Below are 24471 nucleotides of genomic sequence, written 5' to 3' on the forward strand. Positions count from 1 at the left end.
CACAGCAGAGCAGGGTGTTTTTGCCCTGCCTGGGAAGAGCACTGAGAGATCGAAAAGCTCAGAAGGCCGAGTGCTGTGGGGAACTGTATTCCTAGGTTTGGTGTGGTAGTCGGTTCCTATAGTGCCTGGTCTCTGCCGCAAAGCTATTTAATGATACCCAGCAACACTGCTCCAGTTCTTCACTGCAAGGAGAGCGATGCCCAGCAGCACCGCTTCGGTTCACACCTCACTGAAAAGCAGTGTCTTGAGCAGGTACCTCCAGTGGGGACAAACGCTTCACGGCACCAAGTGCTGGCACATTCTTTGGAGCTGCCCCATCCAAACCCCATGTCAGGCTTCCTGTCCAGCTGGTGAGACCTGGGGGGAGCACAGGTCGAGGGGCCCCTGCCTGCAGACGCATCTGAAGCACACTGGGTGTTTCTGGCTTGCTGGGGTGCAGTTGCTTTAGCACCAGCAATGTCTTCTCTGACACCTGGCCTCCATCTTTACGCTAATGTGTTTGGAAGGAATGGTTTTCCCTGGGATCTTCCCCTGAGCCTCTTACCTGGGAGATCCCACAACCCACGACGTTCCTCATCGGCTGTGCGGAGCAGCTGAGGCACTGCCAGAGCATGGGCATGCCTGGTGGCAGGTGGGGGCTGCGGAGAGCCTGGCTGTGGACAGGCACAGGAAATCCCAGTACTGCCTTTTCACCTCCACCTCACAGGTTCACCCGTGGCAGGTGGGAAGGAGCCAAGAGCTTCTCTTGGGGGCCTCTTGTGGCATAAACGTGGCTCAGTGGCTGGCATCTCACAGCACAACCCCGATCAATGTGAGTAACTCACCTTGGCAGCTCAGGCTGAGACACTGAGGCCTGAATGGGCCCTGAGGACCAAATTTCCCCAGTGGGTACTCACTTAATGGCCAGGCAGAGGCTGGGGGCTGCTGCAGGAGAGGGTGGTGTGGGCAGGATGTCCGCCTGCCAGGAGACTCTTTGGTGGCTCGAGTTTTTCATGGTTCAGGGCCATGATTCCAGCCCATGGTGCGAGTGTGGAAGGGACAGGCCTTTTCTTTGGTGTTCTCTCTTGTTCTGAAATTGCACCTGTCCACGGAGGTCTTCCCCACCTATTCCCCTGCCGTTTGTGCTGAGAGGTGGGCAAGAAATGGTGGCCCCCGCATTCAGTGGTGCCTTGAGGCTGGCGAACTCAGGGATAAATATGTGAACACTGGGCTGGTTCGACACACACCGAGGCATGCGGTGGTTCATAGCAATCGTAGGGCAGCGGGGCTGGAAGGGACCTCCTGAGGTCACAGCTAGCCCAACCCCTGCCTGAGGCAGGACCGTCCCTATTCAAACCCTGCCGGACAGACCGTAATTGAATCTCTTTGTAAAACTGCCGTCAACCCGGACACAATGCACGTTGCCTTCCCTGTAAATGGCTTGCCGGGCCCGGTCTATCAATGAAATCAGTCTTGATACTGTAAATTTTGCCCTCATTAAAACACAAGGACCCGTTGCTCATTAGCTGTCTTCCCGGTGCCTGTGTGCCCCCCTGCTGCATCCGCAGTGGTGTGCACTTAGGTGCTGGACACACCTTCCCCCTCCCCAGGCTGTGTGCTCCCCCCAGCAGGCAGGTGACTGGGAAGAAGCACGTCCCCTTGCAGGGGGTCTCTGTGGGGCTGCTGGAGACCTGCTCTGCTCCGCCGTGTTGTTCTGTGGGGAAGAGACGCTGACCTTATTCTCCTGCTTAGAGAGATGCGTCTGGAACCAAATGAGGGCAGTAAAGTATAATGGAAGGCTTTACAAATGAAAGTTTTGTTTCTGCTCGTGCAGTGCCTTGTTTCCCCCTCGTGTATCCTGGGAAATCAGACTGATCAATAGTTCCCATTTCAGTACAACTGCAGCAAGCATTACAACTGTATAAAATTTACAACATTGTCTGCTGTAAATTTTAATTGGAAAAGCCTTATAGCTTTACCCTCTATCTTTGCAGGTTTAAATCTATTTGATTTAAAAAAAAAATCAAACAAATTTACTACATATAATATCGTGTCATACACTTTTTATTGACAGTGTAATATAAATAGGACAAAACCATGGTCCTGCTGGAAGAAAAATGGCCATAAAAATAGGTGGAAAAGGCTGGAAGTGCTGACTGCACGGTATGTGCTGGAGAAAACACTGCCCATCGCGCCGTGCGCGTGGCAACAAACTATTAGCTGGGGCAAGCAGGTCAGAGGAACGGATCCTTTGTGCATGTGCACAGGAGCCCCGAGCCGCAGCCAGTCGGCGGAGAGTGTAGCCTGCGAGGAGAGGAGCCGCAGCTCGGAGGAGATAGCAGAAAATGTCGCTTTCAGCACAGCTTTATTTCTGTCACAGGTCAGGCTTAAAATGCTGTGTGATACAGTTATTGACTCTAATCTGGGCATAAACACAAGTCCTCAAGCACCAGCCCAATTAATAATTTGCATAATTAACATGCATATTAAATAGGGACTGGCCTTGCATCTGTATTTGCAGTGATAGGGGTAATGAGGGCTAGCGGAGCGGTGCCTCGGGCTGGCGTTAGCAGACGCGTGGCAGTAGTAATTTTTGCTCGGATTGACAACTGCTAGACAAGCAGTCCCAGCATAAAACTAAACCCCGTTTGGCAGAATTAATCGTTGACAAACTGCTCTTAAAGCTGTAACATTGTTTCTGTCAGTTGTTCGGTTTGATGTCACTGTTAGACATAATAAATCAATAGTGTCAGAACTTGGTAATGTTTATAGCTAGCAAGGTTTATTATTTCATATGACTGTCATGTACAAATAGTGCTTATCATGGCTGCCCCTAAATTATCGAAGGCAGAATATTGCTTTGTATGGATTTCTGCAGATTCCTGCCCCAATCAGTCCCTTTGCCAGCTGGAGCCCGAGGGGGCGGCTCGGGTTTGGGAGGTTTGAGCGGCACGAGCAAGGAGGTAGTTTTGTTCTCTGCAGATTTTTAGTACACAGGTTAAGACAGTGGACATGCCTGTGTTTGCATCCCCGGCTGGACTACCTGGCTGTCAAGGCCTTTGTTTTACAAACCATTTTGTCACATGCCTTTGCTTAAGCGGTACTGGATTCTTAGCTGAGGATGGATCGAGAAGAAACAATTTTATAATAGCAAGCGAGTGATGAGGTTTGGGCTGTGCTTCTTTCCTCATTGCAGGATTCAGGTGACTGCAGATCTAAAGGCATCTAAAAACCACGTCCTTGGTCCCCTGTCAAGTGAATGAGCACTGGTCGTGGATCCCTTTGCAAACTGCAGTCTGGGATGCTTGCTCTAGGGGCCCTACCTGCCCCTAGATGTACGGCTGGATCCTGCACCCCAGACTCTGGCAGATGTGCAAGGAGCCAGGCCCCTGGATCATCTTTACAGCATAGGGATGGGTGTTTATCCCATGATGCAGACAGCGCAGTGAGCCACTCCTTGGGAGCTGCTTCCAAGGCAAAAAGCAAAACCAGACTCCTGCCTGGATCCAGTAACAGAGGTTTGCACCCCGGCAGAGCACATGCATGCTCAGGAAGTGTGTGCATATGTGCAACTAGCCCCAGCCTAAATAGCATGGCACCACCTTGCGGATTCTGCAGCCAGTTCAAAAGCAGCTTATCTCCCCTACCTGAGCTCCCCCACAGCTGGTGCTCACCGTGCCAGCTCAGGCAGCAGCTTCTGTGCCTTTTATGCCCCAGCAGGCTTTGCACGAAGCCGTTTGAGCAGTGATTGACAGAGCTGCTCATGCAAAGCCTACCGGGCACAAGCTGGGCCGGGAACCGGAGGCAGGGCTAGAAGCCAAGGTGGCCAGAGGTGGAGGAGTCAGGATGGCCAGCGGGTTGCAGGGCCCTGGGTGGCTTGTCCCTCACACCTGTCCTGAGGACACGAGGGAGCCCAACCCCAGGACAGGCCTGCAGCACAGGGGGCGGCCCGACAGCCCTGCTCTCCCCCCCCTTCCCACTTGGGCCATGATTCATCAGGACCCTGGTCTTTGTCACGTCACCTGGCAGTTGTTAATGATGCACACACGAGGTGTGCGGGTCCGGGAGGGAGGAGCCAGCTCCGCGGAGGAGGGGCCGTCCCACGTCTAGTGTATCAAGCTGTCCCCTTGCAGAGGGGGGCGTGCATAAATTACTGCCATAAATTATTGCAGCCCCAGGGCAGGAGAAGCATCAAGTTATGACTTTTACATGAGTATTTAGTCAGCCATTCAATAAAAAATAGGTCTTCCAAGTGTGCGCTACCATTTATCAGCTGCATATTTATTATTTATCATAGCTACACACAATGCAAATGTGAATTACCAAAACAGCTCCTCCGAGGAGCACTTGCTTTTATAGGAATGTAAACGTATATAATGCACTTGGTAAACCAGACACTGACCTCCGAAAGGAGAGAAAATGTAGAGATGCAGATTTTATTTTTACCTTTCATTTTCTACATGATAAATTTTCTACTCGCTATTTCCCTCTTAAAGGTCATTTCCTGGATTAAGCTTCCTGTAGCTCACTGCTGATCTATGTATAGCTTCAGATAACGATTTGGATAAATGCTTATTGCCAGCTCTGTGACTGGGCCTGGCAGGGGAGCGGAGGCCGGGTCGTGACATGCGTTCAGGTTTCCCGAATAGGATTGTCATGTAGACGGACCCAGAACTCCAGACCCGGGCCGCACTCCTGCTGGCAGCGAGAGCTTTTGCTGAGTGTCACATCAAGGCCTGAATGAGCATAGCCTACCGGGGAAGGGCCTCGAGTTGGGGCTACTGTGCGAAGCCCCCGGGGACAGCCTGCGCTGTTCCTGTCAGCATCGTGCCCAGCCAAGATGAGACTTCTCAGGTCTCTGCCCGCCATGTGACAAACTTTGATCAGCAGGAAATACCTGACGGCATTGACGTTCCTGCCCCGTGGGTTAATTCCAGCTTTTGTATAATTCGTAAAATCATGTCATCTTCCAAAGAGGGATCTGAATAACCCGCCTCTGCTTGGTGTTTCCAGATGACCTGGGTGCATTTTCACCAGTTCTCCGGGCAGCTCCCGGCCTCTCCATGATTCCCAGGCACGTTGTGCCCTTCTGCTCCAAAGGTCCTGAACCGCCACCCCGCTGCACGGAAAGGCACCGCTTCACCCAACACAGCGGTGCAGGTCCTGGATAGCAGCCTGCGGGAGCTCCGCACAGCTCCTCCCTGCAAGCACAGGGAGTGAGGAGCTGGTCCACTGAAGCTGCGGGACTGTGCAGCTCGGGGCTGTCCACCAGCTGGACACGCAGCCCTGCGTGATGGGACGCTATGTCTGTCTGCCTGGGAGCACACCAGCTCACAGGCAAGGTGCCGGGTGCTCAGGGTGGTATGTTGAGTTCCTGGGCTTTGGAGGACTGGGCCAACTTCACCTCTTTCTAGGCACTGGGGTGGCTTCTGTGCGTGTAGGAGGTAAAGCTGTCCCCAGGACTGGATTGTGAGAGGGCCATGCGCTGCAGCCTGCATTGAAGCCAGCGTGGCTCTGGCAATCAGCACCTCAGGTTAACTGCATATGAGGGAAACCCACTGCACAACCAAGTGCTTGAAAATCCCAAATCCCCCTGGACCAGGGAGACCCACCTGGACAGAGCAGCCTGGGCTGGAAAGAAAAGGGGCATCTCTAGCAGGCAAGGAGCAGCCATGGCAGTGCCCACCTCCCTTCTCCCTTGTGTGGCTTGGGGAGGGGTTGAGGCCTCGGCCCTGCATAGCAGCCCTGTCGCTGCGTGCAGGGTCGCTGCCTGGCTACAGGGAAAAGAGCAGCCAGAAAGTGTCTCCGCAATAAATTGGCCCTGGCGTCTGTTAGACTGGCAGGCCCACAGGGGTGTCACATTCTCTCCCTCCAAGGAAACAGCTCTCGGTCTTCCTTGTGGGAAAGGGCACAGCCAGAGGGTTTCCCTCTTGGCATGGCTGGCGGCAGCAGATCTGGTTCTCCCTCTTCCCAGAGACAGTGTGAGCTGTCCCAGGAGGGTCCAACAACATAGTTTATGCTGCCAAGGCCAGCACCAAGGTAACCAACAGCCTGGCCACTGCCGAGCAAACAGGCTAGGGCCCTTTTTGCTTTGCATAGGAGCAATCCCAACCTTTCCCTGCCGGGCCTCTTCCCAACCATGTTCCTGCTCCCTGCCAGGCAGTGGACGTCCTTTCCCTCAAGCTGGGCCATCAGGTTAGGACATGTGAGCTGTTGCCGTCAGGGCAAGGGATGCAATTTGCTGTGGCCTCTGTCTTTCCAAAAGAGATGAAGCTGTGGGGATGCAGTATTGCACTGAGGCCTGAATTCTCTTGCCAGGTGAGTGCACGCTTGCCACTGGTTCAGAGAGACACTGCAGCAGCCCTCTTGGGAGGGCTGCTGCCAAGGGCCAGCCTGGTTTGCTCGAACACTGCTGTAAGCAACTTGTCTCATGGGACATTTGTCAGAGGCCGCTCTCTCGTCCCTAGGTTATTAGTGAATGTTTGATCACTTTGTGGGCAGGGCTGGTCTGGGCTTGAGCTCCCCAAAGCAGCAGTGCAGGACTCTACGTGCTCGCCCAAGGAATCTGGGTCACCCAAGAGTAGCACTTGTCTGTGCGTGTGTGTGTACATGTATGCATTTATTTAACCTTTGCTTTGCCCCATACCAGAATTACCAAACCCAGCAGGCTGAAGCCTGGCCCCTGCGCCAGTGAGGGGCCTCTTTGGGTGTTGCAGAAAGCAACGCAGGCTGTTCAGTAGTGGGGGACTTTTTCCATCTCTTAGTGCAGGCTTAGCTGGTTGGAGAAGATGTAGGTGGAATGGCTTGTTAACTCATCTCCCTCCTGGTGCCAGCGATATGCCCTCTTTTCCGTGCAGCTCATGACCTCTCTGTCACTGCCCCTGCAGGGGCCACATCTCTGCAGTGTTTCCTTGCAAATCCACCAGTCTCCAGTAATTGGGATTGTATTTGTGAACATCCCACAGGTGTATCAGTTTCTTTCTGGTGACGAGAGCCCATGACCACCCACTGGTCCAGCGCGACCTGCATGGACTCCAGGATGAGAGAAACCACTCTTCCTACCCAGTGCCCTGGTATCTCTGCTGGGGCAGCCCCAGAAACAGGGGGTGCCATTTTTGCTGCCTTTTCAGTTGGCAAACGTGTGGCCCTAGGGAGTTCTGCTCAGCTGCACGCGCCTCATTGACAAAGCCCTCGCCGCTCTGGCTAACAGAGGGTGCAAGGAATTGCTTATAACAGCCTGGGGGCAGCATTAGTGTCCTGGCGATGGACTCCACTCTGGGGAGCTGCAGTCTGCTCCTCTGACACACATGCACACCCCGTGTGCACAGTTCTTTGGGATCCCTCAGGCTGAGAGTCACTATACATGTTGAATTACTAAAGCTCCAGATGTGTGCTGTTTGGATGTGCTGCTGCTGTGAGCCCAGGCCCTGCATCCCACTGTTATTTTTATTTATATTGCTGCCCATATGCCAGCCAGCAGCAGGTCTCTGGGCCTGGATTTCCTCTTTGAGAAGAAATCAGTGGGGCTTGAGGACAGATCCCCCTCCTCCGGGGGTCTCCGCCAGACCCTGGTGTCCAGGAAGGTGCTCTGCACCAGGTACTGACTCCAGCTAGGTCACAGGGACAGCAGAGCCCCTGCTGCTTGCACCAGCTCCCTCCACCAAGATGATACTGCCCCCAAATAGCCACACAGCCTGTCTTAGAAGATACATGCTGAAACAGCTTGCAGAACGGTGTGTAACTGCTGCCCCCTGCTATGTTCTTTGTCAGCCCCCTGCTTGGTGCTGCCCAGGACAGAGATGGACGCTGCCTGCTTTGGGCAGCTGCCATCCAGAAGCAGGAACGTAGGACACAGGACATACTGGGAACGCAGAGGGGGGAAATCTCGGGGCACGTTTTTAAGCTGACGGACTTAGCGCACGCTCCCTCTGCACTGCCTCAAGCAACTCCCCCCTGAGCACAGCTAAGAGTAGCTCCAGGGGGCGGCTCAGTGTGATAGAGACCCCCTGGCCCCCGCACTTTTTGCTAGAGAAGGGGCTTGAGATTTGGGGATATAGGCCTGGTTGCCTCTCGCTGTCCACACAGCATGTGGCTTTGGGCTCTTCTCTTTCCGGTCCCTGCACAGTAGTCCCTTCTCCCACCTGGCTGTGCAGTGGTGCCCACACTGGCCTCCCCGCTGCTGGCATGGAGCCCAGTCGTCAGCGTGCTAACGAGCTGCATGCCTCACAGCTCTACTCATGGACTGTTGCTGGGGTGCACGACACCCTCCATTCAGTGTCATCCCTGCTGCGTTGTATCTGGTTGATGGTAGAAGCTCAGCCTGACTTGATGTGCACAGGGGCTTTGGTGCTGCGTGCTTTTCTTGAGGCAGGGCCCTGCCGTTTCCTACATGTCTCCTGTGCACGCCTGCCATGATGTATGCCAGCTGGCTACCTGAGTAGGCCTCCAGTTTGGCCGGAGACCTGTAGGCAGTAGGAACCTGGCTAGCTGCTCAGGGGGATTTCACCTGGTGCTGAGACCCCCACGGCCCTGGAGAGGTTACGTTCTCAGATCCTCATGTGCCGCTTGCAGGGAAAATGTGAAAGGCACAGTTCTCCCAGTCCTGCTTTTGCCAGCTCGAAGATCATGTGCTAGCAATTAGACCTAATACTCTGGAGCCAAACAAGCCCTATTCCCCATTGTGTTAGAAGCTGCTTTAGTCACAGATATTCCTGAGTTTCTGACTCTCCTCTCATACAGCAAGGCCAGGAGAGCTGGCTGCACTTTGGAGCAGGGCTGCAGGGTTCCAGCTGCATGGCGTCGGATCAGAAAGCATTGCTCTTATGGCCTCTGACCTTCTGGCTGTCCCCTTCCTCTGTCTCCCTGGAAATGGCTGTCTCATGGCTATAAGTCCTGCAGCCTGCCTGGTCACTGGGGAGGAGCTTCGCCCCTGTGCAGAGGGGCAGCGTGAGGCCCATGTGCTATCACACCCCCCTCGCCTGTCTTATAGAATGATTACTGCATGATTTAAAATAATTGCCCATCATGTAAATGATGCACATAATCTGGAAAATGTAATTAAGTGAAACACGATATTTATAAACTATTTCTAAACAAGACATGGGGGAAGGAAGGGGTTTTACCTCCAAGTGAAATCAAATCCTCTGAATGAAATGTTTGAATCCGGGGCCAAGTGGAGTGGCTTTCAAAGCCCGTATTTCTTCTCTGGGTAATTCCCCAAATCAACACCAGAACAAAGAGGAAGCTGGTTCTTGTTGGCCTCGTGCTACTTTTGGAACTGTGCACATGGCAGCCCGCATGTGGGTTTTGCATGTACATGGACCCGGTGCCCTGGACTCTGGCTGATGCTTTCAGGCACCTTCACATTGCATTCTGCCTGATGGGACATCTCGTCTTAACTTCCTGCTTCTACCAGCTACAGTACAGGGTGGACTGGGTTTCACGCACTGCCTCTTTCTTGGGGCACTGGAGCCATGGAGCAAGCTCTCATCAGTGGGTTTCTGATGTTTCTGAATTTCCTTAGTGGTGAGGATATGGGTGCCAGAAGTGGGGCTGGGGATCCTGGAGGTTGTGGTGGGGACTCTCACTGCATGGCCATTTGGTGCCTGCTATTTGTGTTTTGTCCTTTAAAGCACCTGGCTCCCACTGCAACAAACTGGCCATAGGCACTTAGGCAAATAAAGAACTGAAGACTTATTTTAGGGGAAAGAACCATGGTGTTTGCAGGGAGGAGATGTGAGGAACAGGGAAGGCTTCCTCACCCTGCTACCATGCACCACAAGTCCTGACCCACAACCCTGCTCCTAGTGCAGGACCAGAGTCCTCTGGCACACCCCCCAGAGCTGGGGTCAGGGGAACCTAGACCATGTTTGTAAGGCATTTCCTGCACGCTCTCTGCTTCCACTCGTGGGTTCCTGTGACCATTTGCTAATGCCCCTCAAAGCCCCTCTGTGAAACTGTTCAGCTGTTCTGATCCTGGGAAGAAGGAACAACGTGCGGGTGGTCTGAATTTGGGTCTTGCAGGTAAAAGGGTAGGGCAGTATCTGACTGTGTCCTGTCCCTCTTGGAAGGAAACCTTAATATTTTGAATGAGTTTCCTGCCATCTGGTCCTCTCCATTGGGGGAGAAGGACTGAGGCTGTTAAGGGCTTCCTGAGTTGCTGAGATGATAGTTATTCATAGTCAATGGGCATTTTCCTGCTGCGGCCCCTGGGTCAAGCTGGGGAAGGCTACAATGACGTAGCTGGTGTTTTCAAACAAAAACAGCGCGTCAGCCTCAGGCTGCAGTGGGAGGAGAGCTGGGAAGAGCCGCTCTCTCGGGGAGACGAGCCCTTTCCCATGGACTCGTGCCGGCTTTTGCTGGCCGAAGGGTCTGCAGTCACCGCTTTGTTGAAGGGGTCCATCCAAACCTGTGAGACACTGAGGATGGGCTGGGTTTTCTGAGGGGAGGTCATTAGTTAACATATCTGAGAATAGCGGCACATCCGTTAGCATGCTAATTCACTCAACTGGCAGCGAGCACTGCGACATGACAGCTTGCAGGGGGTGTGGGGGAGGGTCTGAAAATGGCAGCAGATTGGTATTTTGAAAGGGAGGGAAGTTTTATAATGATGAAGAAGAAAGATGACATTTGGTGCTCACATTTAACTTGCATTCGTTGTCCACAGGAGGGTCAGCCTGTGTAACCTCCCTTGATTAGGCCTCAGGCCGCCCAGCAGCTGACTGGGTGTATACCCTTCAGACTGCAACAAAAAGAAAGGCCTAGATAATTAGGCCAAGTTGAACTGCGGGAGGTAGCCAGCTTCTCGGCTGCCTTTTGTATATTCATGACCCAGCTTGATTGATGGAAGGACAGTGTTTGGTGACACTGTCATTTGCAAGTTGAAAGGTAGACTACAGGCTGGAGCCATGCTCAGATGTGCCTTAAAGGGTCCTGCAATCAGCTCATTTGGATGCTGAGGATGTTCGCATCTGCATTTCTTTGTTTCTAACTGTTTCGGGAGGACATCTGTTAATTTGTCTGGGCGAGCCGGGTGTTTCCATCTACAAGCACCAAACCATGGCACAGGATGGCATCTCATGAAAACTTCCCAGCAAAGTTTCTACAGAGTTTTGGAGTCATGCTCTTGACAAAGGGGGCGGGGGGGCGGTCTTGCAGGGAGGGGAAGACAGACCCCAACTCAGCTCAGCTCCACCAAGCTCTGGGTGTCTGAGTTCAGCCTCCCAGGCATGGAATGAAAGGAGAGGCATGGGTTAGCAAAAGCATCTGTTGAATGAGACATTTTAGGAGAAACGAAGTGCCTGGCTGCTTGTAAGAGCGGGCTGGGCTGGGCTGGCCAGGAAACCTGCACTGCCCCAGGGAGAGGGGGAAGGAGCCAGGTGCCAGGACCCGAGAGGGGCAATGCTGTCCCTGCCTGACCCCCAGCCCCTGTCGTGCTGCCTTTCCCAGTGCCTGGAGTCCTGTGCCGGCGGCAGCCAGCAGCTCACCGCCTCCACCGTTCCCTGCCTGGCTCGGGAGCCTGAAGGGAGCAGGCGGGGGGATAAAGCAGTGTTTCTGGGCCTCGTAAAGCGCGGCGCTTACCTGGCGAGGCTGTGGCACTGTGGAGAGTTATGGCTGTTTTTGCAAGAGAAGCACCGAGAGTTGCTGCGGGGCTGAGTGATAGATTCTCCTGCCTGGAGCATCCCAGTGTGTTTATCCATGGCTTGTATGGCAGCTTTCATAAGACATTTACCCCATGATTTGCGATGAGCTTATGTGTGAATAATTAATGGCAATTAATCCTTAATTACAGTAATTAGGCAAGTCACAGGAAATTAAGCTGCAGCTGGAGAAGACCATGCCTGGGAAGAGCGGGCTGGGGCTGTGCGAGTGTGCCATGCACTGACAGTGCGGCGAGCAGGAGCTGGGGCTCAGCTCCGCTGCCAGCCCGTGCCTGCACATGGTGCTTGCTGCCGGCACTCGGGTGCCAGCCTCCGGTGGCCCCACTTGCTCTTGGCCTGGGGCACAAAGGGGCTGACAGCATTTTGGGGGGGAAAGGCGCAGGGGAGGGAGGGTGCAGCTTGGAGCTGGAGCACACTGGAGCTGCAAGGTGGGGAGATGGAAAAAACCCAGGGCAGACCCAGACCAGCATGTCCCTCGCAGCATCACTGCTGCTATGACACAGGAGAGAGGCAGGATGCAGCTAGGTCTGGCCCAGTGCCTGGCAGCTCGGCTGTTCTCATGCACGTGTGTTTTAGGGGCGCCGCTTTGGAGTCTCAGCTCCCTAGAGCTGAAAGGCTGCAAGGGAGAGAGGGATGGGGGCAGAGGGGGGAAGTTCAGACCAGACCCAGTTCAGCATCTCCCTCTCAACATCTCTGCTGCAGGAGATGGGCCGGATGGAGCAAGGGTCTGGTTCAGCACACGTCAGTTCTCATGTCCCCATGACCCACCGGGATGGGGTGGGAAGGTGCAGGTTGGCAGGGCAACGGTGGGGTCTTCTGCCTCCGTTCTGGCTGTGCAGTACCGAGCATTGCCCACCCCTGAAGCATCTTTTCTCGCCTCCCCAGCTGGCAGCAGCCCTGTGGCCCAGTGGTGAGGTGCTCCAGGCTCCCCCACACTTAGCCACACAGGGGCCAGCACAGGGGACAGCGCTGGGGCTGGGGGAGGCTAGGAGGAGCCTGTCAGCTCCCCTTGGAAGCCCGGACCCACGTGGTCACCCCTGCGGATTGTCTTGCCCTTGGCAGAGGGTTTGGGGCCTTCCTTGCACTTCCCAGAGATGAACCACGTGGTCCCTGGGGGCCAGACAGGGGCAGGAGGAGCCTGAACATCATCAGATCTGATGCAGGTTTCCTTGGACCCGGGGGGTGTGGGCAGAGCCAGCGGCAGAGGAGCTTTTCCAGCTCTCTGGGTTTTATCTCCTGCCTGCCCATACTGGACATCCTCCAGCTAAAAGCCTCAGCTCCCGGAGCCCAGGGATGACCAAGAACCTCAGCGTCTGTGTTAAACTCAGAGTCAATTTCTAGCCTCTGTGGTTGAAGAAAAGGTGACCTGCAAAGTCTTTGGCATCAAAAGGCAAATCAATGGGATTGCATTCATTTTTGCTAAAATGCATGCCATTTTCTAGTGAATCTATGTGTTTTTTTGGGCCTCCGGTAAATTCTTGTGACACCTGCTGTTGTTGGTACTGATAAGGGCTGTGATTCCCCAAAGCTGTCAGCATTGTTGGCTTAGAAGCCAAACTGCCACTGAGGTCCATGGGAGCAGGAATAGGCCTGTGCTGAGGACTGCTGAAAACCCCAGTGCAATCCACCCAGAGCGGGCAGAAAAACAAAATCACGTCTCTAAGAAAAGTTTGCACAGATGTCTTTGTATGCACTTAAACGATCAACAGGAAAGCCACATGGAAAGTACTGTGTGCACATTACCTTCAATGCTGACCAGAAAAGTTCAGGCAAAGACTCTCTGGTGCTAAAAAAAACCAGGCAAAATTAATCCAAAATTAAGATTTGTTGTGTGACTGTCCTGGAAAAATGACACGTTTTCCTTGCAGCGTTTGGTACTGAGCAAAAATAGCAGAGCTGAATCCTGCTCTCTCCTGTTTTCATTCTTATGCATCTTAGTGCAGAACTGTGCCCGGCTTTGCTAAAAATGAAGCCAATTTTGAAGGGAACGTGTAGGATTAAAAGGCAGGATTATCCCCAGAGGGCTGTGCTGTGCTTGCTGCTCCCTGACCCGTTGGAGAAGTGCATGTATTTTGGAGTTGTGCTAAAATAACCCCTAATATCTGCGAACTTCCTGTAAGCAAACAAACCTACACAAAAGCGTCTCCAGCCCCGCTTCCCGAGCCATGCCTTTGATTATCTGTAATCAGGCTGAGATGTGCGTCTGTGTGCACGTTCACGTCAGGGCTCTTAACCCTTTTCCAAATAATATCTTTGTATGAATATGTGCTGGGAAATAATGCTCCTATAGGTCCTGGCAATATAAATAATGTATGTGCAGAAGCTCATAAATGTAAGCTTGAATTTTCCTCAGTAGTTTTTGTTCTCAATCACCTTGATGAAACAATCTTGAAGGCGCTCTCCTTTCAGTGGCATTTGGAATGAGTCCCTGACAGCCTGATTTTCCACCCCTGTTGTGATGCTGCTTTCTCTAGTTAATATTCCTCTGTAAGTGTCGTACCAAAGTAAACCAAAGGAGCCCAGCTCATGACACTAAGGCTGCATTTGCATTAATTATGCAGTCAGGGCTGGTGAGAAAATGCTGTCACAGGGAGAGAGGCAGTAAATGAGAACCCTCTGAGTGAGCCTGAATGAAGAGCATTAAGTTCATTTACATGGAGGCAAGAAGAGCCCTCAGATTCGAGTGAAGGAACAATGGCATTTCTCTTGTCTGCTTGTTCTGTGGCATTGTTCTGTGACTTAATGAGTTAAAGGCAGAGTGTTTGCCTTGACAAAAAGACAGCGAAGATCCCTTTGGTATTAATAACAATAACAATAATTAATAATATCCCACTAAGCATGGAGCAGACACTAGGCAGAAAGTTTAAAGAGCCCCTGCCTTATGGAAGCCACTCGCGGCTGGTCTGGAGCAGCTCTGGGGGCAGTTGTGCTGGGAAGGGACGCACTCTTCTCCTGGCTGTGCTGAGATCTCGGCAGCACTGAACGGGGAGCCCCGTGCGAGGCTGTCATGGTGCATGTGCGCCTGTACATGTATGTGCGCGTGTGCTGCAGCTGCGGGGGACGGGAGGTTTGGGGATTTGAGAAGGGTAATTATCCTTTCTCCTGCACCTCCCATATGCTGCCAGCTTGCATCGATTTAGTCTCAGCCATGCCCATCGTAGAGAGACAGGGCCATGGGACCCATGCCTTGCTCCCAGTGTCATTCTCCCCCGCTCCAGCTTTTGGGAAAGCTGTCATGTGGCAGAACCAGTGCCCGGCAGCGGCAGACAGCAGTGCCCCGAGGTGGTGGGGGCATGGGCACGCTCCGTATGTGTCTGAGCGCTGCGCAGCCCAGGCCCTGCGAGCACAAGCATGGGGGAAGCCCATGTCTTAGAGAGATGCCCGGTGAGGACAAAGAAAACTGGTGGCCCAGTAAACTGGGCCCTCCCCAGTAGCCCAGGGGCTTTCTCTCTGCCTCTCCCCACCACACGGCTGGCTCGTCTGTTTGCACTGGAAGCTCAGTAGGGCAGGGACTCTGGGACTCTGTGTGTACAGCGCCGAGTGCAATGCAGCCTCTGAGCAACAGCAGTAGCAGAGGGGGGATGGAGGAGACAGGCCTCTCCAGGAATTCATTTCTGGTCGGATGTGAAAGGCGGTTGGAGAAGGTCCAGAGAGACAGCTGGCCTCCCTCTCCATTGGAGACAGACACTGTCTGATAGCAGCTGGATGAACACCAGCCATGTGCAAGGCGCTGTACGCCCATACTGCCTGGGGAAAAAACCGCTTGTTCTGGTCCCCAGGCCTCTGGGCAGGCCGGCATTTCCTACCCCCACTGCTGTCTTTATGCTGTATTGTCTATGACACGACAGAGCCTGCGTGGCTCGGGGGCAGGAAGATGGTAGTCACTCCCTCCTGACTTGATGGGGGTATTGAAGCAGGCAGGGGATGGGGCTGTGGGGGAGTGAGAGAGAAAGGTCTGCTGGCCCAGGGTCTTTTACCCTGATGGGAAAGGAGCAAAGCGGAGCCTTTCAGCTGCACAAAAGCATTTTTCTTGCAAGCAACAAAATGCCCCAGTTTCTCAAGGTTTCTAAAAAGAGTAAAGGAGGATTAAAAAAAAAAATTCATGTGCTTGCCTTAACATTTTTCATAAAAAACGAATTAACATTTCCACTGCCCAAATGTCAGAATTTTTTAGCAAAATTGCTCCTCTCTGAGCCAGGCGAACGGCAGAAAATGCCTCATTTCACACAGGGAATTTCACCCTTTCAGTTGCCAGGAATCAAGTTCACTGCTGGATGAAATGACAAAATATTTCTCTACCTCCCCCCAGCCAGTCCAATTCACAGATACTGCTGCAAATACTACGGAGGATTCTACAGTTACTAGCACATGTATGGGTAGGAAATTGCATATGTAAATATTTCTCAAATATCCTTTTGAATAAACTTTTATACGAGGTTGTATCTGCATGGAGAGCCAGGCTGTGCGGATGGCTCTCCATGTTACAGTATAAAAACAACAGCAACACAATTTTATGGAAATCAAGTGAGAATTGTAGATGCATGTTTAATTCACTGCCACCTCTGCCGCACTGACTGCCGCTCTGTTCTCTCCCCTCTCCCTGCTAGTTCCCTCGTGTGTGTGTGTATGTATTTGTATGTATGTATATGTGTGTGTATACATACATACACACATACACACACATATGTATAGAAAGATCAAGACTCCTTTATAGGAGCTGTATTGATAATGATGTCTGTCCTATGTTGAATTAAAATGAGTGTCTGTACTTTGATTGTATTCATTTACAGTATCAAAGGTGTCTTCAAATCACTCTTCTGTGTGTGTGTGTAATATGTAATCTGGAATTAAAGCAAAATTTGTAACCCACAGGCACATGGAAGTACAGATGTTGAAACTGTTATATATAGCTCACTGAGGAACAAATAGGAATTTATATGTCGAATATTAAAGATGTGCTCTTTGAACCTTTAGTAAGTGAAGATTAATCTGCCAACATTATATTACACTAAAACAGTTTGATTATTTTCATCAAAAGGGGGAGGTTTCCTCTAAAGTTCAAAACTTGTTGTCATCCATATTTATCTTCAAGACTTGCAGACACTTTGCACTCCAGTTTCAAATTTTAAGTGACTTTTTTATTCATGGTGTAGCATAATTTTCCGTGGAATGATTTATACTTCAATAATAGCTTAAATAATGTTTTGCATTCTACTCTTAGATGTCATGAAGGAGGTGTCATCGCAAGATAAACTTTTGCATTTAGAGTCAATAAATAGTATTTAAGTAATCTAATAAAAATAGTAAATGACTATATAGAGATATACACAGTATAGATGTACATATATATTTAACAAAAGACCATGTTTGATCATATGGTGTCATTAGCTTTGACATCACTGTATGGTACCAGTTTACAATGATATGAATCTTAGAATACTATATCATGCTTTTATCCACTAAATAAAAACCTGCCCTATGTTTTATTACAAAGTAGGTGGCCTGAAGGAAAAATATATGTATTCTTTCCTTTTGGAATAAAATATGCATTTGGGCTTCTCATTTCATCTCCAATCTGTGTTATTCCTTAAAAATGCAGAACTGCCTGAAGTCCTCTTTAATATTTAATTCAACAACTTTTTAATCTGTCATTATGCTGTGATGAAGTAAGCATCAAGTGTCGCTGAAAAAGATTAAATTATACTTGGAAATAGGAATTGAAATGATTTAGGGTTGGAAGCTGAATATTTGCTTTGCACAAGTAATAATAGTAGTAGCTTGGGTGAAGAAGGGTTTGGCTCTGGCTTGAATGCCTCTGCTGAGCCCCACTCCCCAGTGGCTGCCCTGTGATTTACTCTGGCATTGCTGAGCTTTATTAGATTTAAATGGAGGTAGGAAGTGGAAATTCCACCCTACAATACATTAATTACTCTCTGCTACTTCTTTACACTGATTTCCCTTTTCTCCGTAAACATCATAAACTCTGATGCAGGCAACCCAATGGATAGCTGCTCCCAGCAACCCTATAACTTCTTGTTAACAAGCTTATCTTAAAATGGCAAAGCAGGAATAATTAATATCTACCTCGGGTAGAATGGATGGCGTGGAATAGCGGAACACTTGTTTCTGTCCGTTCATGAGGGATGCCCCCGTGCAACAAGGAATTCATGCCAGCACATCCCATTGTTTAACTCACCACCTCACGCTCCCCACTCTTTCTGGAGCCCTCTTTGCCTTGCCTGCAGGCAGAAGCAGAAGAACAGTGTCTTGTTGAAACAGTGGCTCCTTTAAAGCCCCAGGTTCAAATTCTGCTGGGCGGCATGGGAAAACCCCCTGCCTGGGCTCCCCTTGCAGGTGTGCTCCATGTGTGCATCCTGGCACTGCTCAGCGTGTCTGTCACTGCTCTTGAGAGCGGCCTCATGCTGGGGTAGCGGGTGCTGAAGGGCAGGGCTGAGGCTGCGTGTCAGCCTCTGAAGGCGGCAGGGGAAGCAGTCCCTGCATCTGGCTCAATCCCTCCCGGCGAGTGCTTGCTGAGCACCAGATTTGGTTCTGCAACAACCAGCTGTTGCAGAAAGGAGTAGCCACCACCGTGCATCAGGCCAGCCCCAGCAGTGGCAGGACACCGACATCCTGAGACCAGGAATCACAAGTCACTGTTGAGATGGGAAAGCAGCACCAGACACCTATATTTTCTGTTCTGCCTTTTGCTTTTTGACAAGTTTCCCCAGTTATCCGGCACACAAAGAACGGTGCGAGCTGCTATGATCTTCACACACAAGGAGATCTTCACAGTATTGGCTGTACTGGGACTGGTCTGCTGCCTCTGCCAAGTCCAGCTTTCCATAATCCCCAAGGAGAAGAGCCTGGTTCTAGGAAAACTGCCATGGACTTTCCTAGGGGCCAGCCCTTTTGCATGGAAAGCACACATCTGTGCTGCTCTTGCACGTATGTTGCTATGGCAGTGATCACCCGCCATCACACTTGTACCTGAGAGACAGCTGGTGTAGTCAGGACCCATGCTTACAGACACACTGGATGTAGGCCAGGTGGTCCCGACCTTGTTACTGTTTATAATTCTTATAGCTGCTTGAATGAATGAATGAATGGGTCCCCTTGCATTCAGGGCATTTAAAATATTGATAATAATTCTCCTTACTTTTTTTACACGTGTGAGTGCAGGGTGGACAGTAGTTTGCTGTCATCATGGATAGGGTCAATGTTCAGGGCTTGTAAGCCAAGAGCACTGTCCGGGTGTCATTCTGATGGGGCAGGCAGCTTTGCCTGTGGAATAGTGCTCTTATTTAATTGTCTTGCCTCTGGATCTCCCATCTCTGCCCTCAGTTACAGTTTTCCCTGGTTCCCTCTCTCCCCTGGCCCCTGTCCTTTGCTCCTGCACCCTGGCACTGGACTCTGCCTGAAGGTTAGGGCCATGGCCAACTTTGCCCACAGCTCTTCCACCCTGAATTGTGCCCATGTTCCCAAATGCTTGGGGCCACAGAAATACAGGAGCTTCTTGTACCATTGCAGGACCTTCTGCTACACACTCAGAGATCCTGTGAGGCACGACTAACGTGGGAGAGCTGGCAGTGCTGGGAGGGGTCCTGCTTTGTATGGGGCAAGTGCCACTTTAGCATGGTGTCGGCCCCTGCCCAGGGCGGGTTCTACTGCCGCAGGCACAGGACTTCTTGCAGGTCTGGAAAGAGGTGTAACTACCCTGCCAGGGAGCCTGACAGGCAAGCCGGGCACCTTCCAACTCCTTCTGACTGTAAATTCTGAGCTGTTTGGTATTTGAGGGTAATTCCTTCCAAACCGGCATCATTACTTGATTGCGATGAATTACTTTTTCTGTAAAAAAAATAAAAAATAAAACAAATAAATCGTAAATATAAATTCACTTGCTGACCCTGCGGATTGTTTGCAGCATGGTGTTTTGGTCATGGATAACCTTGTAAAATAAATCTGTTTTTTAATAACAGCTCCATGTTTGCCCACTCATTGGGGTCCCCATTAAGATCTGCATTTGTCACCAACCTGCCTTTTCAGCCCGCACAGGAGACAAGTTCCTGCCCCTAAACCCACTCTGCTTGTAGGGGAAAGTAAATGCATGTCTTTGTAGGAGAATAAATAAAAAGAGCAAGCTGAGTCAATAAGCGGGTTCAATTCATGCCTACAGCAATGGCGGACAGCTCATTTTGTAGATGTGGGTGTTTTGTTTACATTTATAATGCAGCTTTATTTAATGCTGACAGATATAGCTTGTGGCAAATGATAGTCAGAATGTATGAGCAGTCATAATGCTTCTGTCTTCTTATAGTGTGCCGCTGAAAATAAGCAGTTCACCTCTGTTTTTATTGAGGAAAGGATATGAGACAGCTATAGCTTCGTGAGGCTATTTATTGAGTTGTTTTACTAGCTGTGAACATGCCGCTTTATAGCAGTTGTGAAAATGGACTTTGCTAGTGTGTGGGAAAGGAAATAACATTGCAGTATACAAGGGTAGTAAAAAAAATCTCTATAAATAATTTTTCAGACCGAAGAATATTCTCATTTAAACAGGCAGAGAGTCTGGTGATTTTTGCCAGGTGCCAGCTTCTCCTCGAGTGGCTGGGGTTGGTTCCCTTCGCTCCTGCTCCTAACGCAACTAGTTTAATTAAAAAAAAAAAGACTAAATCCTTTCAAGTTGCACCTGTGAGAGTTTCCCTGGGAAAGTTTGTTTCAGCTCCTGGAGGTTTCCTGGCTGTACGGACCCAGTGATGCTGAGCAGAGCCATGTGCCTGTCAGGCCTAGGACAGGGTGGAGGGGCTGCCTGCAGGACGCAGGTTTGACGTGACGTGGGGCTTTCTGTCGGCGCCCAGGCCACGCACAGCCTCCATGTGACGAACTGTCTCTGCGCCCTATTTATAATGTCAGGCAGTGAGGACCCGGTGATATAAATAAGGCACAGAATTCAGTTCACTTTATAAATAGCTTTGCCAACTGCTAGGGATTCACAGCTCAGGCTGGTGTAAAGGGAGGTGGCAAGAAGCTGCCAGTGCATCAGCATTTTGGTTTCAGGGAGTCGCGTTCAGACACACCAGGCCAGCTTTGAAAGGACTTTCTCAACTAAGGAAGCTGTCTTTTCTCAGTGACCCGGCCCTCTTCCTGCAGCCACGTTTCCGAGCACCAGATTCGCTTGCAAGATCGGGGCCCCAGTTTGATGCCCCCCTTTTCCTTCACCTTGTAGCGCCCAGTCCAGAGCTGGTGGGAGTCCTCCCCTGAGTCAAACTACCGGGTGCCTGAGTGTTTGCAGGGGCAGCTGCTACATCTGTCTGGGCTGAGCTGCTGCCACTGGTCGTTGGTCCTGTATTGCTGCCATGTCGTTACGTAGCTCCTGGCGCTCGTTTTGAATCTTAAATACGTGAAAGACAATGTTAAGGATTAGGTGGGATTTGGGGAGTTCATTGCGTTTTCTATTTTTATTCACGTGTTCCGCAGCAGCAGCGAGGGGCACAAATCATTTTCATGCATGCAAAAATAATTTAGAAAATGGTATGAGTCTCAGCAGGTGAGGCCTTTTGTTTCCTCCACGTTTATGTACAAATTCCTAGGGAACACTGAATATTAAATTGAAATAACCCTTCCTTATTATGCTACAGCTAAGGATTCCATTTAATTCTCTTCAGATAAGGTTTTTCTGGACACGCATTCGCAATTGCCTGTCCTGTAAATACAGTTCTCACTACATGCTCCCCTACCTTCCCGCAGCACCGTTATGGCACCGCTTGCTGTATTTATGGGCTTTTGGCTTTTTGGAAGGAGACATTCTCCTTCTCGTTCTCATTAAGTTTATGGATTACAGGAGTGCCGTAAGATGTCCCCCCTTCCCCTCTTAACTGGACAGAGAGATGGGTTAATCTCTCCGCAGAGCCATTCCTCCCCTTTGCCACCTGGTTCTGAATTCCCAGCCAGCAAAGCAGGAAGGATACTGGACCCAGGCAGCTGCTGCGCCCCAGACCCCGCTCACGCAGGGGGCTGAGAGAAAGGACGAGGGGTGGAAATGTCTGTGTGGGATGCGCTTTGCCAGGGCTGGCTCTTTATGTTGCACTAAGACTGCTCGGCTTTTAGCCTCGTAGGAGTCAGAAATTTTGGTGAAAGGGGGAGCCCTTTCCCAGCAGGGGGTACAAGCACCTTTTAAACCAGCTGCCCCCTTCCCTTGGTAAGACATCCTGGAGGATCTCACGTGTGCCAACAATTATCCAGGTTCTTTTTAAATATTTTATTCATTCAAACTGAGGAATTAGTCTCATTTTTATGAAAATAAATATATGGCCTCGCTATTATAATAAGATTGTCTCCACTGTGTTTAAGTAATAATCATTTATTGTTTAAATACAGTAGAGGCTGTAACAAAATGCTGTCAAGAGCCATCACACTCATTAACCTGCCAGCTAATTAGCCTCCTCCTGCCTGATTGCTGACAAGTTCTTCAATCTGAACCTATTGCTGTTGTGTCAGCACTGAAGCACCAGTGAAGTGGAGGAGGGCTCCATTAGATGTTTGCGAACAAAGTCTGTGCATTAAAGGTTTGTTTTCTGCACTCCAACAAATGTTACAGCATTAATATTCTCAGCTATAATTAAATTGGAAACTCTTAATTACCGTAATTAGTGCATTAACTGTTTCCTTCTTGGCGTCCCTGATTGAATTCAAGGAATTCCAAGTGCAAGTCAGTCCGAGCTGCACTGCCCTTTTTCACCCTGCAAGGATGAGGGGGGCAGTGCCTTCCCTTTCCTACCTAAATGTCTTCTTGCCAGGACAGAAGGGGACATAAAATAAAATATGAAAGTCAGCTGGCTCCAGCGGTTTAAGATTCAGCATTATGGAAACGTACAGGAAGTGTAATGAATGTAAATGTGCAGCTCAGATAAAGCGCTCTGCTGTGGCCATTTAACTGATGGTGGGCAATTAAACCTTCCCAAGAAGGCTTACCCTTGCAAATGTTTGCCCGTGTGAGCACCATTGCTCACCTGGGCAATCTTGTGTGAGCCGGTGGGGTTGCACAGGTGAGTGCAGTTGCTTGGTTGTAGGGTCAGGCCCTTTGGTTGTGTGCCCAAGCACCCTGTGACTGTTTGGGTTGCAGCTGTGTCCATAACCAGCCAGGATCAAACTGCCATGCCTGGTGCGAAGTGTGAGCGAAGCCTTTGCTAATTACTGAGCGCTGCACATAGTCGAGTGACACACAGTGATTTTTATTGGCGTTCGTCTGGCTTTGTTCTGTCAGAATTCAGCAGGACCTGGGCCTTTCTTTGCAGTTTTGTCTGTGGAAGTTTTACTGACAGCTTGTTTTTCATTAAGAGCGTTAGAGCCTCCTGGTGAAGTGCAAGGAACGGGAGCACCTGGGATCCAGTGCACAGTTGGTGGCATTTTTAAAAACACCCCAGACACTCTACAATATGGGAAGACGGCAGTGGCAGTGCGTAGGCTCCCACTTGCCATGCACACACGTACGGCATGTAGATGCACTCTGTGCACGCAGTCCTAGGCCACCTGACCTGCAGCTTGGGGAACCTGGCAGCTGTGCCAGCCCAGGATGGCCACTGACTGGTACCGGGACTGATGGAGCTGGGACTTTACATATGAATTCAAGGGTTTCCTTTCTTCTGTGCTGCAAGGGTCATTATAAACAGAGCTTAGCAGAGAACCTCTTAGCAGCGTAAGGAAATTCAGATCTCAAACGGGGCAGAAGGCACAAGCCTAGCTCAGAAGGCATCGGACATGCTGTTAAGAGCTAGAGCTGCCTGGGAAACGACTTCCATCCTCACAAAAATTTGGCCAAATCACATCAAGCAGTTCTCACTTAATCCAGATATTTTCTTCCACATTTCTCAGGTTTTTTATCTGATTGTTGTGTGTTGGTTTGTTCATTTTGCTTTTCAACAATCGGGAGCCAAGTTACCGAGGACCTGGACTGCTATTTCCTGCAGAAACGTGTTTTTTTTAAAAAGATCATAGGTTCATTGGAAAGCTGGGCTGGAAGGGACTGCACAAGGTCATCTGGTCCAGCCTCCTGCTCAAGGCTGGATCAGCCCTGACTAAACCAAGATGCTTGTTATTAAAAAGAGGGGGGCTTTGAATGAAACATTTTGACCTGCTCTAGCAAGAGCACAGCAGAGAAAGCTGACCTTGGCAGGGTCCCCTGAGGCTCAACAGGCTTTCCATAGTTTGCCTTACAGCACGAGTGAAATGTGTTTTGCAGCCCCAGTTTATCCCTTTTGATTTTCAGTCCACGTGACAAAATCAACCTGGGAGTTGTCACAGTGTCTGCAAGTGGCTCGGCACTTCTGATGCCCCCGCACTGGATTGGCAGCCGGATAAACATCCCCTTGTGCTGTGGAAAATCATTTGCAAGATCTGATGGGCAAAGGCATTGCTTTGGGAGATCTCTCAACTGTCCCAGTCGGTCAAGAATGGAAACAGAGATCCTGCTGACGCCTGGCGAGGAAGGGCAGGGTGTCCCGTGCGGCTTTGTGGCGGCCGCTGGAAGGGAGTGGGACACTGGCGGTTGACACATAAAGGAAACCTGGGACTTTTGTCCCCTGGGCCAGGTCTCGTGTAGGCTCAGATCAAGTGAACCGCACCGTCCCGGGCTGCGAGAGCTAGATGTGACCCGACATAGTCATCACCAACGAAGAGGCCAAGAAGGTCGTGATCGTGGACATGTCCATCCCCTTCGAGACCCGGCCCCAAGCCTTCACCGATGCCTGGGCTCGCAAGTGGGAGAAATACTCCCTACTGACCGACACCCTGAGGGGCCGCAGTTACGACATGATGGTCAACACGCTCATCGTGGGAA

The 24471-nt window shown here is 50.7% G+C and overlaps 1 protein-coding gene and 1 long non-coding RNA gene across 4 annotated transcripts in view; both read left to right on the forward strand.

The window, feature by feature from the left end:
* On the forward strand, positions 1–24401 carry LOC109314085. The gene is made up of 3 exons (XR_002102215.1): positions 1–14; positions 6906–6911; positions 24247–24401. It is a non-coding gene; the product is annotated as an uncharacterized LOC109314085 (long non-coding RNA).
* PBX3 (PBX homeobox 3) overlaps positions 1–24471 on the forward strand; it is a 126347-nt gene that overhangs the window by 57396 nt on the left and 44480 nt on the right. The window lies entirely within an intron of this gene.

Source organism: Crocodylus porosus, unplaced genomic scaffold, assembly GCF_001723895.1.
Source record: "Crocodylus porosus isolate Cpor-Errol unplaced genomic scaffold, CroPor_comp1, whole genome shotgun sequence".
NCBI lineage: Eukaryota > Metazoa > Chordata > Crocodylia > Crocodylidae > Crocodylus > Crocodylus porosus.